The sequence below is a fragment of the Salvia hispanica genome, chromosome 4, assembly GCF_023119035.1.
Source record: "Salvia hispanica cultivar TCC Black 2014 chromosome 4, UniMelb_Shisp_WGS_1.0, whole genome shotgun sequence".
Classification (NCBI taxonomy): domain Eukaryota; kingdom Viridiplantae; phylum Streptophyta; class Magnoliopsida; order Lamiales; family Lamiaceae; genus Salvia; species Salvia hispanica.
The window spans coordinates 10731215-10748070 of record NC_062968.1 but is presented as its reverse complement, the minus strand read 5'-3'; the positions used below and the strand labels follow the sequence as shown (position 1 = coordinate 10748070).

Here is a 16856-nt window from a genome sequence, read left to right as displayed (position 1 = left end):
GATAACCTTTCCCCTTTTAAGGGGTGAGTGACCCATTTCTAATAATTTGCGCAGGTGAACTAATTTTGTTTAATGTAGTTTAGCTATGTTTTTTTGGCATGTTTAGATTTATTCAATCCGTTCATCTTTCATTACTCTTTCTTTTGTTTATTTTGTTACTATTATAGTTGTTTCTCAACACGTTGAACATATTAAACTAGCTTAAAATGTATAGAATCACCCAGTCTAACTGTTTCTGAAAATTAAATTTGAACATCAAAACATCTATTTATACATATATAAAAGGAGAGTTTTGATAATATTTACAAGAATGCCATTTTAATTTAAATTTTATATTATTAAAATTGTCGGTTTATAATCGTATTCATGTTAAGGAAATAAATTATGATAATTTGATAGCAGGAAGAGGAAATGAAAAATCCCATTTAGTGTTTCATGAGTAAAAGCATGATTAACTCTGTTCAAAAGTAAAATACGGAAAATAAAACTCAAGAACTCTTGAAGGCTACATTTTGATTGATTTTGAATTGTTCTTTGAGATATATTTTACATAGGTATTTATAGGACTCTAGATATAAATATACCTAGGAACTACTACCTCCGTCCCCTAAATTTTGATGCAGTTTACCATTTCAGTCCATCCCTGACAATTTGACACACTTTACTTTTACCATTTTTGGTAGTGGATCTCATATTCTACTAACTCATTCTTACTCACATTTTATTATAAAAGTAATGCTTTAAAAGTATGACTCACATCCCACCAACTTTTTCAACTCACTTTCCAGTACATTCTTAAAACCTGTGTCGAGTCAAAATGTGTCAAAATTTGGGGGACGGAGTGTTAGGATTGGTATACTGAAAAGCATATTTCGAGCATGTTGCACGGATAGAATTGCTTGTATACAATAATTTCTACAATTCACTTTTAACCCAAGGCGAGAAGAAGTAATTTTATCGCATTGATGTTTGCTTGTGCATTTATAAGATGTTTCTCAAACATTTAAATGTATAAGAAGCAAATAAGTCTAATTCTTCTACATAGTAGACTGGTCGTGAACGACGTTCACAGAAGGTGACGCAGTCGGTTCTTTGTAGAAGAGAAATAGAATTTCACAACCTAGATAGGCTTTGGCTACCTATCGTGAAAGGTTGCAGTGTCAGTCCGCATGTTTCCTTACCTTAGGAAATAAACGACACTGGTGTGGTATAGCACTGAAGGATCTAACAGTTGAGATAAGTCTTTCTTGCTATTTACCGAAAGACGAGGTCTCGGTGATTGTTATTTCTTAATCATTGTTGATATAACATTGAGCATACGATATTGATTATGCACTACTTTGATTTATCAAATGGTGCGGATTTTTCGCAATCCAAGAATCCTGATATCTTGGGTAGTGGTGATCAATGTCTAGAGGTGCTAGTATTGTTATTGCAATGAATCGTGTGCTGGGTGAGTCCAGTTTGATAATATCCTCAAGAGGTGTTCGAAAAAGGTTTTATTATTCAGAAACCCGGCCGGTTGGAATTTATTCCAGAATAATAAATAAAGATTTTGAACTAGACAACTCTTGGAAAAAGATATTAATTAATTAAAGTCAAATAGCAGACTTAAATTAATTAATGGATATTTATATCTTTAACACGGAAAATAATAAATTAAAGAGGTAAAGCCCGGATTACTCGTAATTTGGGATTGGATGGGCAGTCAATATTATTATACTATAGTGGATGATAATAATATTCTGTTTGGACTTGTATTAAATTGGGGCTCAATTTAATTAGTAAAAGTCCAACAGGTTTGGCCCAAGTCCAACCTCCATGGATCCCTAATCTGGCCCATCATAACTCTATATAAAGGAGATTAGAAAGGAGATTTAATTGTGAATTTTCAACACATTAATTTCGTGCTCCCCTCTCTGGAGTGAGACGGTTTTCTCAGTTCCCTTCTAGAACTGAATTCTGTCTTCTTTCTAATCAAGCCCTTTTCGATTCTGACAAGCTTTGCCCACCCAAAGGTCATTATCTGAGTTCGGGATACAGATTAGAAGATTCGTGGTTGAGTACGAAGATCTTCATGTGGAGAAGGCGCAAGCAATCGTCGATTCTTTGGAGAATCAGATCGGTAATCCTAAACTGTAGGAAATCATGAATTAGGGTTCTTATTCCTTAAAGCATGATTTATATGTGTTCTTGTATGCAATTGATTGTTTAACATGTGATTAATTGATCCCATAATCGGTCAAATAGATCTGTAGATCTGATTTATTTGTTTATGCATGTCTTCCGCTGTGCAAGGGGCACCAATCCCCAGCAATTGGTATCAGAGCCAATTTTTGGCTCTGATTATGTGGATTAATTTCATGTTATTGGAATTGCTTGAATGCATGATTTTATTCGCTGCGCGTTTTGTTGTTTATTTTAAATTGAATGAACATCGAACGACGAAGATCGGCGAATGTATGCGCTGCGAAATTTGGTGAGAATATGCTTTGTTTTCTCTTTCCATTTATTTCCCATATTATTAATCATTATTAATCATTGCGTAATGATTAAGAATTGTTTAGATTCACTTGTGGCATGTTTCTGTTTTTAATGAATTTGCTAATACGTGAATCGGTGGATAACATGGGGAATTCGCACCGCATGATGATATTCAATTCGTCGTGTTTGTACGTGAGAATGGAATTGGCATTGGTTGAATCTATTTGCGACGTGGGAGTTGCAATGGTGATTCCCGGCGGTGAGGAGATGCAGCGGCAGTCCGTTGCGGCAGCAGCGGCGACCGGAGAGAAGGCTGCCCAAGCTGGGTTGTCTCGACGGCGCAGCAGTAGCAACGGTGATGGCGCTATAGCAGCGCAGACAGCTGCAGAGACAACGACGTCGCAACAGTAACGTCGACGCAGCAGTGACGAAGGCGATCGGACAGCAACACAGCAGCTGCGACTGCAGTGGCTGCAGACGTGAACAGCATTGCGGACTGCAGCGGGAGCCTCTCGTTGGCTGATCTCACGACTTGGGCTGCGCAAACTGACCCAGGCGGATGAGAAGGTCCGATCAGCTTCCTTCAGCGGCGAATTTCGAGTGGGAGCCCGTTGGTGGCGTTTCCCAGGCTCGTGCAGCGACGCAGCATTCAAAATTAGTTAGGGTTTCCTAAACCCTAGGAACTAAATTTGGAGAATCATTCAAAATTAGTTAGGGTTTCCCAAACCCTAGGAATTAATTTTGAATATTTTTCAAGATATAATTTAGAATAAGATTTGACATATCTTAAATCTTGGATTAGTTGGAATTCATCCTTATTTTATGGATTTGGATAGATTAAATTCTATCTAGATAAATTCTAGATAAATTCGGATGATAATAATTAATTTTTTTTATTTTGTCTTATGGATTTATATAGATTAATTCTATGTGAATAAATCCTAGATAGACTAGATAAATAATTAATTAAGTTTGGATTTTATCCTTATTTTATGGATTTAGATATATTTAATTATATCTAGACAAATCCTAGATAAATTTGGATAATAATTAATTTTATTGTCATGGATTTATATAGATTTAATTCTATGTGAATAAATCCTAGATAGACTAAGATAAATTTTAATTATGTTTATCCATATCTTATAGATATTGATAGATTTATATCTATCTAGAATATATCTTAGTAGATTTGGATAGTTAAAATCCATGTTTATCTTTTTCTTGTGGATATTTATAGAATTAATTCTATTTAGAAAATATCCTAGTTGAATTAGATAATTAAGTTTATCTCTATCTTATAGATATTGCTAGATTTACATCTATCTAGAATATATCTTAGAAGATTTAGATAATTATTAATCCAATATTGTAATTATCTTTTGGATTTAAGATAGATTTAGTTCTATCTAGATAAATCCTAGTTGAATTAATTAATATTAATTCTAGATTATCCTATTTTTATGGATATAAATAGATTTATTTCTATTTAGTAAATATCCCAGATAAATATGGATAAATATAATTCAAGATAATCCATATCTAATTGGATTTTGATAAAATTAATTTTATCTAGATAAATCCTAATAGATTTGATATATTCTAGGTTCTTATTCTAAATAATCTAAGATTTCTTTAAATCTTGGAATGATTGGGTTTTATCTTCATCTTATGGATTTGGAGAAATTTGTTTTCATCCTGAAATATCCTGGTATGATTTAGATAATGATAATCCAAGATTAGTTTATCTTGAATTTTAGGATTTGATTTTATTCATGTAAAATCTAGAATAATCCTAAGAGGATTTAGATAGATTCTATTCTATCTAGATAAATCCTAATTAATTTGGATAACCATTATCCAAGATCTTATCAAATCTGAAATTCCTATTTTGGATAAGATAAGGGATTAATTATTTAAGTAAATCTCCCTAGATTTATTAAATAATTTCAATAATTATCCAGTGTGATTAATTACCATGAAGTAAATGGATTTATCTATTTATTTGGTGATTATCTATTATAAGTGGATTAATCTGCCTTATCTGCTTATGTGATAATTATGCAAAAACCATGTTCAAAATAACTAAGCGATAATTACAATAGTGCGTTGTATATGGTCTCCATAAATTGGTCTATATATGAAGCAGTTTCTAATATTATCGCGACCCACCTTAGTGGGAGCAATAATCCTACGAAATAGCAAGTTCATAAGATTAGACTTCTTAATAGTAAATTGTTTAAACTAGAAGCATGTTTCTAATATTATCGCGACCCACCCTAGTGGGAGCCATAATCCTGTGAAATTGCAAGTTCGTATGTTTAAACATATTTATGAGATAGCTATGGAATTTTGTTAGTGGCGTACGACCTTCCCTAGAAGGAGTATCAAAACAGAAATGAAATTCCTAGATGCAAATATTTATGGTAAAAGCTTAGGCAATATTTGGCGGCCATGCCACCTTAGTGGTCTCTGGACTATTCGTCGGTATTGTGACCAGGAAATTGTTGGAATCCGAATTTGTATGACCTCCCTAGAGGCGTACTTATTTTGGTTTTGGCAGTTGCGAGATACATAAATTGTTTTGTGGTTGTTTGCAATTATGTATCAAGCATAGTATGTGATAAATAGTTTTATTTCTTCTCAGCCAAATTCTTAATAATGTCTGCGAACCTTAAAGAAATCAAACTCGAAGGCCAAAATTATGTAGACTGGAAATGTAAATGGATAAGATTCTCATTGCTGAAAACTTAAAGTTTGTATTCACCAATTCATGTCCTCTATTTCCTTGACAAAATTCTATAAAGAAAGTTCAAGAATGCATTTTATGCATGTACTTGACAAGTTCTTTAAGATAGAAGGTCAAACTACTTTCTTTTAAGTAGTAAGACACGTCTTGGTTTATATTGATGAAAGAGGAATATCCAATAAGGACGATGTCCAGATTCTATTGGAATATCCACGAGAGATAGAATATTTTGAGGAATCTTCTGATTCAGTTACTCAAATAGTTTCTACACTCAGTTCTTCGTCAAATGTAATAGGAAGTGATAGTATAAAACCTTCTACATGATATTCACTTTATTACTAATAGAGGAAGATAACATGATAGATGACAAATTCGTTAAAGCTACATCTTTCCTATGTCTTAGTTCAATCGAACAGAAGACTAGCAATGGAAAGAGGGAAGAGCTGAATTGTCATCAATGCCTGCTGAAAGCAAGAAAGGCAAGATAAATTAGGTTAAAAGGCAAATTGAAGATGCATTGTAAGTCGGATTGACCTCTTCTAAAGAAGGACAATGACTTAGATAACAATACAACTTCTAAAGGAGAGATCTTAATCCAGTTGGGCAGTTGTTGTAGTGGGAGCTATTTATTTATACTCACTTAATTGTTTGTTTTGATGTTAGAGTTTTGTTTTATTGGTAAAGTTTAGTTTAAAAAGAATTCAGTTTCATTTTCTAAACTTGTTTATGATTAAGCGATGTTCGATGTCATTTTTATAATGCTGATGCACTTTTTATTAGCACTAAAAATATCTGCAAGTATACAGGGTAGATCTAGTATAGCTAAAGGTCAGTACCGGATATCGAACACGGGGAATATAGTTGCAACTGGCTATTATGTACTAAGCATCAAATACTATCTAGAGAAACAAGAGAAGTTTTTGGGTTTTTGGAAGTAAAATTAAAAGCAATCAAACAACTAAAAGCAATTAAATCAAAAAGATAAAATATGAGAGATAAGAGAATTCGATGGATGTGCGTTCACAATTATGGTTATACAAATTCCAACTATAATATCCTAGCACAGTTTATACTTTGAAAGGACGAGTCACCTAGCTTATGCTCATGCGATACAAACGTTGATTACAACATTAGGGTTGTCAATCCTAACGCGTAACTCCAAAAGGCTCCTAAGACCCTTGAAAAGTCATCACTCTCAATTAACAGTGTCGTTTTAAGGGAAGCTAACTGTAGCGTCTACTAAGTGAATCTAACTCGCTAGAACTCTGTCACAGTTATGAAGCAAGCTATATTAAATCATACACGATTGTCTCACTCAATCATGCAGCATCAAAACTACTTAGGGAAGAAACAAAGTAAAAACAAAACGGATATTAAATAGAAAAAGGAATTGTATAAACCAATAAAAGTTACTAATACATCCAAAGAATCCTATGAATTTAGTTAGACATAACTGAATAAGCTAAAAACATAGATTGGAATGAAAACAATTGGAACATAAAACTAAAGCAAATAAAACCCGTAGGTTGAATCCTTGTCGTTCTTGATGTTCTTGCTTCTTTCTCCAACCCCTTACACAATGAAGAACTCTCAAATTTATGCTATGGAAGTAATTGGCAAAAATAAGATGAAAGATTAGGGTTGGAGGAGGAGCTATGAAAGCTCCCCTTTTGGGGGCTAAGGAAGGGTTCAATTCTATGAATGAGGTTAAGGGGTATATATAGGCTTGAGAAAGATTTAAATTTGGTAATAAGTTTCCTCCAAGCATTAGGAAATATGTAATTTTCGTTCCCCATAGTAGAAGGAAAAGATTTGGCTTCACAGGGTAAAATTTTCTTTCCTTCTTCAATTTTCCGCCAAGACTGCAGCTGGCAGCTTTGCGCGACTTTAGTAGAACGGTCATAACTCTCTCCATATAACTCCGATTGTAGTGATTCTTGTACCATCTTGAAGCTCTTTTCAAGGCGAAGAAAATGGTGTGTAGAACGCCCCGATAGGACTTCAGGGTCGCCGGGAAAGTGAGTTTGAAGACAGCTGTCGCGCGCCGCGTTTTTGAGGCGGGCGGCCGCACCTTGGCCGGCGGTCGCCGCGCGCAGTCCAGAAGCTTCTGACTCCCCATGGCAGTCGCCACGCACTTCCCAGCGGTCGCCGGGCGTGTCTTTGTCTTCGCTAAGCGCCGGCGGTCGCCGGAGAAGCTCCAGATTTCCTACTTCCGCATTTTGACTCTCTTTTTAGGCTCAATTATGCACATTTCTCACAAAACACGTCAAAATACCAAAATAGATAAAATATGCAAATAATGGACGTGTAGAGTGACTTTGACATCAAAAACGGACCAAATAATGGCCTTAAAACAGTGCAAAATCCGAGCGTATCAAATGCGTGCATTATTAAGAAATGTGATTCGAATATCTATCATAGTACCATAGAAAAACAAATTATACATCATAGCATCTAAACAATATAAATGCAACAAGATTGAGTTTCGAACAACAGTTCAACTTCTTATACAATGAATGATAAAGTATTTATGGCACTTAGACATAAGGCCAAGAAAGTACTTAGTAATTGTTCAAACTGATTTTGTCTAACCCAAGTGACTATTGTGATTTTAACAACTTGCTTGTTAAATAGCTCGAAAGTCAAGTAAGTCTGGTTGATGCACTATAAGTAAGGATCCTTTGGTGGTTCAAGAGACTCAGAATACTTATAGAGATGCAACATAGAAAGACTAGCAAGTCTCAATGGTCTATACCATGGGAGACGAGCAATGAGTTAAGATCAGTAGTGGGAGTTAAATCCTAGTTGACTACTCCAAGCATTCTTCTAAAGAATGGGATAGTCATGTAAGAAGATATCGAAGTCTCTCTAAGACAAGTTTTGATATGGGAACAGTTTCACTCAATAACACCTTATCATTGATGGGATATACGTTGGAAACAACGAGTTATATCTTAAAGAAACTACCATAACATCAGTACCTTCTACAACACACGAGTTGTGGACTAGAGGTAAGTCTAGTCCAGCACATCTCAAGGTGTGGAGTTATTCCAACACATGTTTTGGAAAAGGTATCCAAGAAATTGGAGTTGTGTACTGAGGTATGTTTTAAGATTGTCCAAATTGATAGAAAAGGTACAGGTTCTATAATCTTCACGGCAAGGTAGGTGTTTGTTTACACGAATACTAGATTCTTTGATGAAGATTATGAGAAGAACTACAAGCCTAACAAGCATGATAATTCTCAAGATAATGAGAATATCTATTTTCCATCTTAACCAAGAAGTCATACCATTAGATACTTATGCACTTAGAAAATCAACATTTGTACCTAAGATTATAAGAGTCATGTCGTAGTGGGAGCGTTCCTTGCGAACATAAAAAGTTCATGGGTCTAAGAGAGTCTTTAGACTCAGTTTTAGATCGACTTGAACATAACAAGGACGCATTGACTCATTCATATAATCATTCTTGATAAGTTGATAGATTCTGAATAATAATCTAAGATAGACAAGAATGTTTGCAAGACTTGCGATACTACCCATAGACTTTTTTAGCTAGTGGGAGCTAGTGGATCTGCAAGTGTAAACATGGATCTTAAAAGGCTAGAATAATGGCTAAAGGGTTACACCTAGAGAGAATCATATTCTCGTCTGCCATTCTGCCTAAGTCGATCTATATCATATTGTCTATTGTAGCTTACATAAATTAGGATGTATGTATTATGATTGTCAAGACAGTTTTCTTTAAGTAGAAGTCTTGAGGAGATCATCTACATGGAACCTCTTAATGTTATGTGCTACAAGTACAAGAAAGTTGAAAGTGCACTATATTTGGTATCCTCGGTACTCTACGATGATGACATCTATAAAAGTTGATAAACAACTAAGAGGGTTATCTAGCGTAGGAAACTGGTTGTCTACCCAGTTTAATGATGATGGATTTAAGATAAACTAGTTACATTCTAAGCATCTAAGTCATTAGATTGCTAGAAAAAGAATGTTAAGACACTTTAGCATTGAAAATTCCAAGAAAAAGTTTTACTTCTCTAGACGGAATTATCTTGTCTCTAGCCAAGTGTTTTTCAACACTAAATGAGATCAAGAAGAATGAGACAAGTTCCGTAATTGGAAGTCTCATGTATGCTATGATGTGTATTAAGTTAGATATTAGCTTTGCCGTTGGCATAGAAGCTTGATATCATATTAACCATGGCCAAGGACATTGGATTAGTAAAGAATATACTATAGTACTTGAAGAAGACTAAACGGTATGCTCTAGTTTACCAGAAATCCATGTTATGTCCTTTAGGTTACACCGACTCGGTTTTATTATTGATCGGTGATCGAGTCATCCTCTAACTATGTGTTCACTTTAGGAGTTGAATACTGAGACACGAAGGAGTGTGATCAAATCATAGACTCTATCATGAAAATTACAAGTGTGCTTTCATTGGAAACTACTAAGGTAGTTGTTCATCTCAGTACCTTCCTAATAGCTTTGACCGTGATTCCGAGTATGCCTATGCCTATGAGTATTATATTTTATTATGGTTACTCTAGCCATGTGTCTAACTCAAGGGAAACACGATCTGATAAGGCTAAGCAATCACATAGAGAGGAAGTATGAAATTAATTAAGGATTTAAGTGCGCAGCGAGACATTATGGTTACCAAGATATCATCAGAGAACAACCTAGCAGAATTTTTCACAAAATTCCTATATGGCAACATGTTTTACACATGAGGTGAAAAGTATGGTAGTTCGATGTATCATGGTCCGAGACATGCGTAGAGTATAAGTGGGAGAGCTTTGGCAGTGGGTATACTCGAAAGCATGATTTTGAGTATAAGTGGGAGATTGTTAGAATTGGTATACTGAAAAGCATATTTCGAGCATGTTGCACGAATAGAATTGCTTGTATACAATAATTTCTACAACCACTTTTAACCCAAGGCGAGAAGAAGTAATTTTATCGCATTGATGTTTGCTTGTGCATTTATAAGATGTTTCTCAAACATTTAAATGTATAAGAAGCAAATAAATCTAATTCTTCTACATAGTAGACTGGTCGTGAACGATGTTCACAGAAGGTGACGCAGTCGGTTCTTTATAGAAGAGAAATAGAATTTCACAATCTAGATAGGCTTTGGCTACCTATCGTGAAAGGTTGCAGTGTCAGTCCGCATGTTTCCTTACCTTAGGAAATAAACGACACTGGTGTGGTATAGCACTGAAGGATCTAACAGTTGAGATAAGTCTTTCTTGCTATTTACCGAAAGACGAGGTCTCGGTGATTGTTATTTCTTAATCATTGTTGATATAACATTGAGCATACGATATTGATTATGCACTACTTTGATTTATCAAATGGTGCGGATTTTTCGCAATCCAAGAATCCTGATATCTTGGGTAGTGGTGATCAATGTCTAGAGGTGTTAGTATTGTTATTGCAATAAATCGTGTGCTGGGTGAGTGCAGTTTGATAATATCCTCTAGAGGTGTTCGAAAAAGGTTTTATTGTTCACAAACCCGACCGGTTGGAATTTATTCCAGAATAATAAATAAAGATTTTGAACTAGACAACTCTTGGAAAAAGATATTAATTAATTAAAGTCACATAGCAGACTTAAATTAATTAATGGATATTTATATCTTAAACACGGGAAATAATAAATTAAAGAGGTAAAGCCCGGATTACTCGTAATTTGGGATTGGATGGGCAGTCAATATTATTATACTATAGTGGATGATAATAATATTCCGTTTGAACTTGTATTAAATTGGGGCTCAATTTAATTAGTAAAGTCCAACAGGTTTGGCCCAAATCCAACCTCCATGGATCCATAATCTGGCCCATCATAACTCTATATAAAGGAGACTAAATAGAAGAGTAATTGAACGAATTTTCATAATTAATTTCGTGCTCCCTCTCTCCAGAGCAGACGAAATTTTCCTTTCCCTTCTGTTGGGAATTCTGTCTTCTGTTTAGTCAAGCTCTTTTCGATTCTGACAAGCTTTGCCCACCCAAAGGTCAGATTCTGAGTTCGGGATACAGATTAGAAGATTCCTGGTTGAGTACGAAGATCTTCATGTGGAGAAGGCGCAGGCAATCGTCGATTCTTTGGAGAATCTGTTCGGTAATCCTAAACCGTAGAATATCATGAATTAGGGTTTTAATTCCTTCAGCATGATTTTTGTGCGTTCTTGTATGCAATTGATCGTTTAACATATGGTTAATTGATCTCATAATCAGTCAAATAGATCTGGATGCATGATTTATTTGTTTATGCATGTCTTTTGCTGTGCAAGGGGCACCAATCCCCAACACGGAGGTAGTATAATATTGGAACTCTACATTATAAATGTTATCCACTTTTCAAAGATTGAGACTCCACACTTTCTCTTCCCAACATACCTGGGATACTTCAATTTATCTTTCCAACACTCCCCCTCAAGTTAAGTATCGAGTTTTTCCGACACTTAACTTGCACGATCTTTACTTTGATAAATAGTTTATACTCGTATCATAGAGCTCGTATCATAGAGCTTCTTCAATTCTTCATTGATAGTTTATACTCGTATCAAGGAGTTCTTCAATTTTTTGTTGACAATTTTAACTCGTGTCAAGTAGCTCTTCTTAGACAGTTTTTTTTTTGCTCGTATCCAGGAGCTATCTTAGACAGTTTTAGCTCGTATCTAGGAGCCATCTTTAGACCATTTGTCACGACCGCATTTTGCTAAGGATAGCGAAAGCGGGTAAACCGCGACTAATAAGAGGGATTAAAGAAGCGGGGAAAGAAAAGGGCTAGAACTTGAGAATTTGCACAAAGACCAAGTCAATTGATATCATAGAAGCCAAGTATTTCATTACATGGTCTTGAAAATAGAATGAACATCTCCTCTAATATATCAGAGTTGGTGGTGAGATTCTACAATTTTCACATCACAAAAAGAGCAGCGGAATAAGTCCTTTCTAAACGACTTCGTGTATAAAGATACAAACCGTTGGGAGATCAACTTGACTGTTTAACAACATCGACTCCGATCATCACTCCATCCTCTTGACGTTCAACCTGCACATTTATAAATACATGCAGGGCTGAGTACATGAGTACTCAGTGGACATGTGCCGAAAATCAAAACATACATTATATAGCTGTCAAGCCATCACAGTAACACACGAGGGTTTTCTTAAAAGGCCCGACCTTACTAAGTTCTTTTGTGAGCTAAAAGTTCTAGTGCAGACTAGGTTCTTTCATTATTCATAATACATTCATTCATCATTTCATTCCATTCAAGTGCCGCTCCAACGGTCACCCATCAATCCATTCCATTCATCAAAACAAAACATTTATGGCACGACAACAAATTTGAAAAGAAATCATAGCTCCATTTTGAGAAAAGATGATTTTTCATAATTTCGCAAGTATTAGATTTATATCCACACTAGTGTGCTGGATAAAGAAAGCCCACCTGATATGCTTATTCTTCAATTCGATTATTTGTCCTTTGAAAATAAATAGCGTGATACGCTAATTAGTACTTAAACTATTTCTCCTTAGAAAGAACGCATGCACCATATGGCATAGGATCTCTAGTCCTTTCTCGGGCTTCACTAGGTTGTAGGATTTATTTATCCACTTTAATTAAATCTAGAGAAATTCTATTATCTTCAAAATAATTACTTGGGCACTTATTTAATAAAGTATGGATTCTTGGAAAATCCCTTCTTAAATCTTTTCTCTAAATTTTCTTAAGGCCGCCCATGGCTTCGCGGGGCGACGCCGGTCGGCTTTCGCGTCCCCAACTACATCTTTTCTCATCTTCGGAAATTTAGTAAATTATTCAGAAATTAATTAATTGAGCTCCAACTCAAATTCTTGAATAAATTCCAATCCAACATAAATAATTCTCGGCCCAATTATTTAGTCTCGGCCCATCAATTAAAACCTTGGCCCATAAAAATCTTCCATCACTCCATTTAAATTTATTTAGGCCCATGCTAAAATAAATTGTGGTCCATCTTAACAATTAAACCAGAGAGCATATTTGTAAAACAGCCGGCCCACTTCATTTCTAACTCCATTGAGCCCATCTTATTTTATTTAAAACACTAAGGCCCAGGCCAATTAATTTAAGGTGGCCCAATAATAGAAAAGAAGGCATCCCCTTAATCTATCGGACTCTCTCTCATTTCAAAATCAGAAATCAGGGTACTTCACCCCCCTTTCTCTCTCTCGGCCGCGACTCAGCTGCCTTCCGCCTCTTCTTCACGGCCTCTCACGCGAATCGTCGTTCCTCTGTGTCGCCGGAGAGTCGCCAGCTTCGCCTCCTCTCTCAATTTTCACGTATCCTTTCCAAATTCTTCAAATTTCAAAATCCCTAAATTAGAAGAATTAGCAGCGCATAATTCTCCTCTCTTCTTCTTACGGCGAAATCGCCACCGGAAGTCCGCCCCCCACTGGTCTTCTCTCTCTCCGTCTAGTTTCCTCACTCAGCGAAGTCATTGATTGGGAAAAGGCATCGCCTTTTCTCCGTGAGAAGCTGTCCTCGGTGCTGCGGGTACTCCCTCCTTCGGCGAATTCGCGCCCGGAGTGGCCTTTCCCCCCTTCACAGATCGGCAGGCGTGCCCGGCGACTCCCGCTCCTTCTTCCACGGCTTTCTCACACGCCGCCCTTCTCCGGTGCTCACAGCACCGCTGCCGGAGTCCAGCAGAGGCCGTCGTTGCTCCGCGAGGCTCCTGCTGTTGCTGCTGTTCGGGCGAGACTCAAGACGCGCCCCCGCCGTTCGTGCTACTGCTCCAGCGGCGTCGCCGCCTCCTCGCGATAAAGTTAAGTCCCATCTCCCCCTTCCCTTTTTCTTGTTCTGTTAAGTATTTAAATTCTTTGGGGCAGTAGTTATGTTGAGGAATTTTCTACATAAAGCCTAGACCTTGAATTCTTTTCTAAGACAGTAGCTTAATTGGGGTGTTTCAAAGATGAAGCCTGGGTGTGTAGCTTACTGGAATCAGTTTCTAACTGTTGATGTTGAAACCCATCTTGGGCAGAAAATTATGCTAAGTCTTGTGGAAATTCCTATAGCAAGTCTAAGTTCTTGACTACTCGTTGTGGCTGCTCTATATGATGCGAAGTGGGTGTTGGGTGTTGAGGTAATTACCTCAGTCAGTGAATCCTCTCGGTTCGCGGCTGTTCCCCCATTTCGCCGCTGCCTCTCCTCGCCTTCTTGCTCCTCCCGTTTCCTTGCTGCACTCCTTGATCTTGAGTGAATTTGTGGTGTCAAAAGAAGAGGGGAGGGGAAAGGAGATGGGGCTGCTTATATAGACCTCTTGTGTTGGAAACTTGGGGACAAAGACTCCCATATTTGGCTGCCAGCTCTATCTCTTTTTTGGCATCATATTTCTTTACTTAATTGTGCAAGTCTTGGGGGCAAAGGCTTCTATTTTTGGGGCTGCCAGCTTATCTCTTCCTTGTGTTTATCCAATTGTATACCATTTTCGTGTAAGTTGGGCCATACTTGCTATTTTGGAGAAAGTCTCCAACCTTGAGGTTGAGGTTTTGTGAAGCCTATTTCTAATAATCCTTTTGGTGTTAAATTCTTGCAGGATCCTTGGTGTTATTGGATGTCAAATTTGGAGTCTTATGGGATGCCAAATTCGAGAAGGATGGGGAAGAGAAGAGAGTAGAGTTGAAGATCTTGTACTGTAGAAATGTAGCTTTGAAAGAAATCTTATTTGTAGCTCCATGTATCCAATTTGTATAGCATGTGTTAAACTTTGTACTAATTTATTCTCTTTTCCTTATTCCAATAATTGTAGTTTACAAACTTAAATTTCCTTGCACTTTAATTCCAAACGTCTTTTCGTTCATTTTTTTTCCAAAACTAGTGCACGAAAACTCGGGATGTTACACCATTCTCGGCCCATTCTAGCGTGTTAGTATGCCTTGAATTTATATAGGATTAGATTTCCTAATTGGGATATGATTATGTTTCCTAGGCCCAGTCTGTCTAATGTGTGCCTATAATATGGGAGTAGAGCACATAATGATCTGAGATCTGACAAATCCAATCCGTATCTAAAAACCGCAGTCATAATACAATTTGTTCTCCGTTCTTGCCCGTGGACGTAGCCACACAACGTTGGTGAACCACGTAAATTTTGTGTCTATTTACGTTTTTTTGTTTCTCGATTCACAATTGCCCTATTTGTCATAACAAACTGGTATCTAGAGCCTTGGTTTTCGAACTAGGGTTTTGAATTTTGCTGCGAGGGGTTTTTCTGGTGAATCGAGATGTCTGCTCTGAACGTGAAGGTTGACAAATTCACCGGGAGAAATAGTTTTGGTTTATGGCAGATCAAGATGCGATCTCTGCTGAAGCAACAGGGTTTGTGGGAGCCGCTCAAAACAAAGAAGGCTACGGAGAATGATAAGGAGTGGACAACCCTAGACGAAAAGGCTCACTCGACCATCATATTGAGCCTGTCTGACGATGTTATCATCGAAGTTGCGGATCAGGAGACGGCTGCTACTCTTTGGGCGAAGTTGGAGAGTCCATACATGACAAAGTCTCTAACCAACAAGTTGCCCTTGAAGCAACGTTTGTTTCGGTTACGCATGCAGGAAAGTACACCCCTTCGGTATCATCTAGAAAATTTGAATAAAATTTTGCTAGATTTGCGTAATGTTGAAGTTAAAGTAGAAGACGAGGATGTTGCTTTAATTTTGTTTGTGTCTCTGCCTGGATCTTACAAAATTTTTGTTGAGTCTTTTATGACTGGAAAGGAAACTCTTTCGTTGGAGGATGTTCGATCTGCTCTCCACATCAGAGAGGATCGTCAACAGGCAACGAGTTCAGCCACAAAAGATCTGCCATCGGGATTATCTGTTACGGGTAAATGACAGAAGAAATTCGGACAGAAGAAGCAGAACTCAAAAGGTTCAAAAGGTCCTAAAGGCCCTAAGCCAGATGACATCTGCAGATATTGTAAAGAACCAGGGCATTGGAAGGCTGATTGTCCAAGGATAAAGAAGAAATTGGGCAAGAAGGAAGATGCTAACGGTTCTGCGACTGTGGCAGAAGCTGATGACACAAATTCGGATAACAGCCACACTGTAATAATGTGTGGATTTTGGATTCTGGAGCGTCATATCATCTCTGTCCTCACGGGGAGTATTTCAACACTTATGAGCAGATAGATAGAGGCAATGTTACCATGGCTAACAGTGTTCTCTGCAAGGTGGTTGGCATCGGCTCAATCAGGATTAGGACTCATGATGGGGTCTTCTGCACCTTGAACGATGTTAGGCATGTTCCACAGATGACGAAGAATCTAATATCCCTGAGTACATTTGATGGTAAGGGGTTCAGTTTCAAAGGTGAAGGTGGAGTAATGCGTATATTGAAAGGTTCGAAGGTGGTTCTGACAGCTTTGAAACGGGGTACCTTGTATGTTTGAGAGGTTCCATCGTGGCAAATTTTGCTGATATTGCATCATCCGAGGTTGCAACCAAGGATATGACCAAGCTGTGGCATATGAGGCTCGATCATATGGGAGAACGTGTGAAGCTCTCCTATTTTTCGATTTAGGTTTTTTTTAGACTGCGTGCACAGTAGGGAATAAC

The 16856-nt window shown here is 37.2% G+C and overlaps 2 long non-coding RNA genes across 3 annotated transcripts; one reads left to right on the top strand and one right to left on the bottom strand.

The window, feature by feature from the left end:
* Window positions 1-12054: 12054 nt before the first annotated feature.
* On the bottom strand, window positions 12055-14507 carry LOC125222335. Its single transcript, XR_007176533.1, has 2 exons — window positions 14392-14507; window positions 12055-12308 (listed from the first exon to the last, which is right to left on the bottom strand). It is a non-coding gene; the product is annotated as an uncharacterized LOC125222335 (long non-coding RNA).
* LOC125222336 lies at window positions 13430-15063 on the top strand. Of its 2 annotated transcripts, XR_007176535.1 has the most exons (3): window positions 13430-14065; window positions 14282-14732; window positions 14837-15063. It is a non-coding gene; the product is annotated as an uncharacterized LOC125222336 (long non-coding RNA). The 2 variants fall into 2 exon arrangements; XR_007176534.1 differs by lacking the exon at window positions 14282-14732.
* Window positions 15064-16856: the final 1793 nt, after the last annotated feature.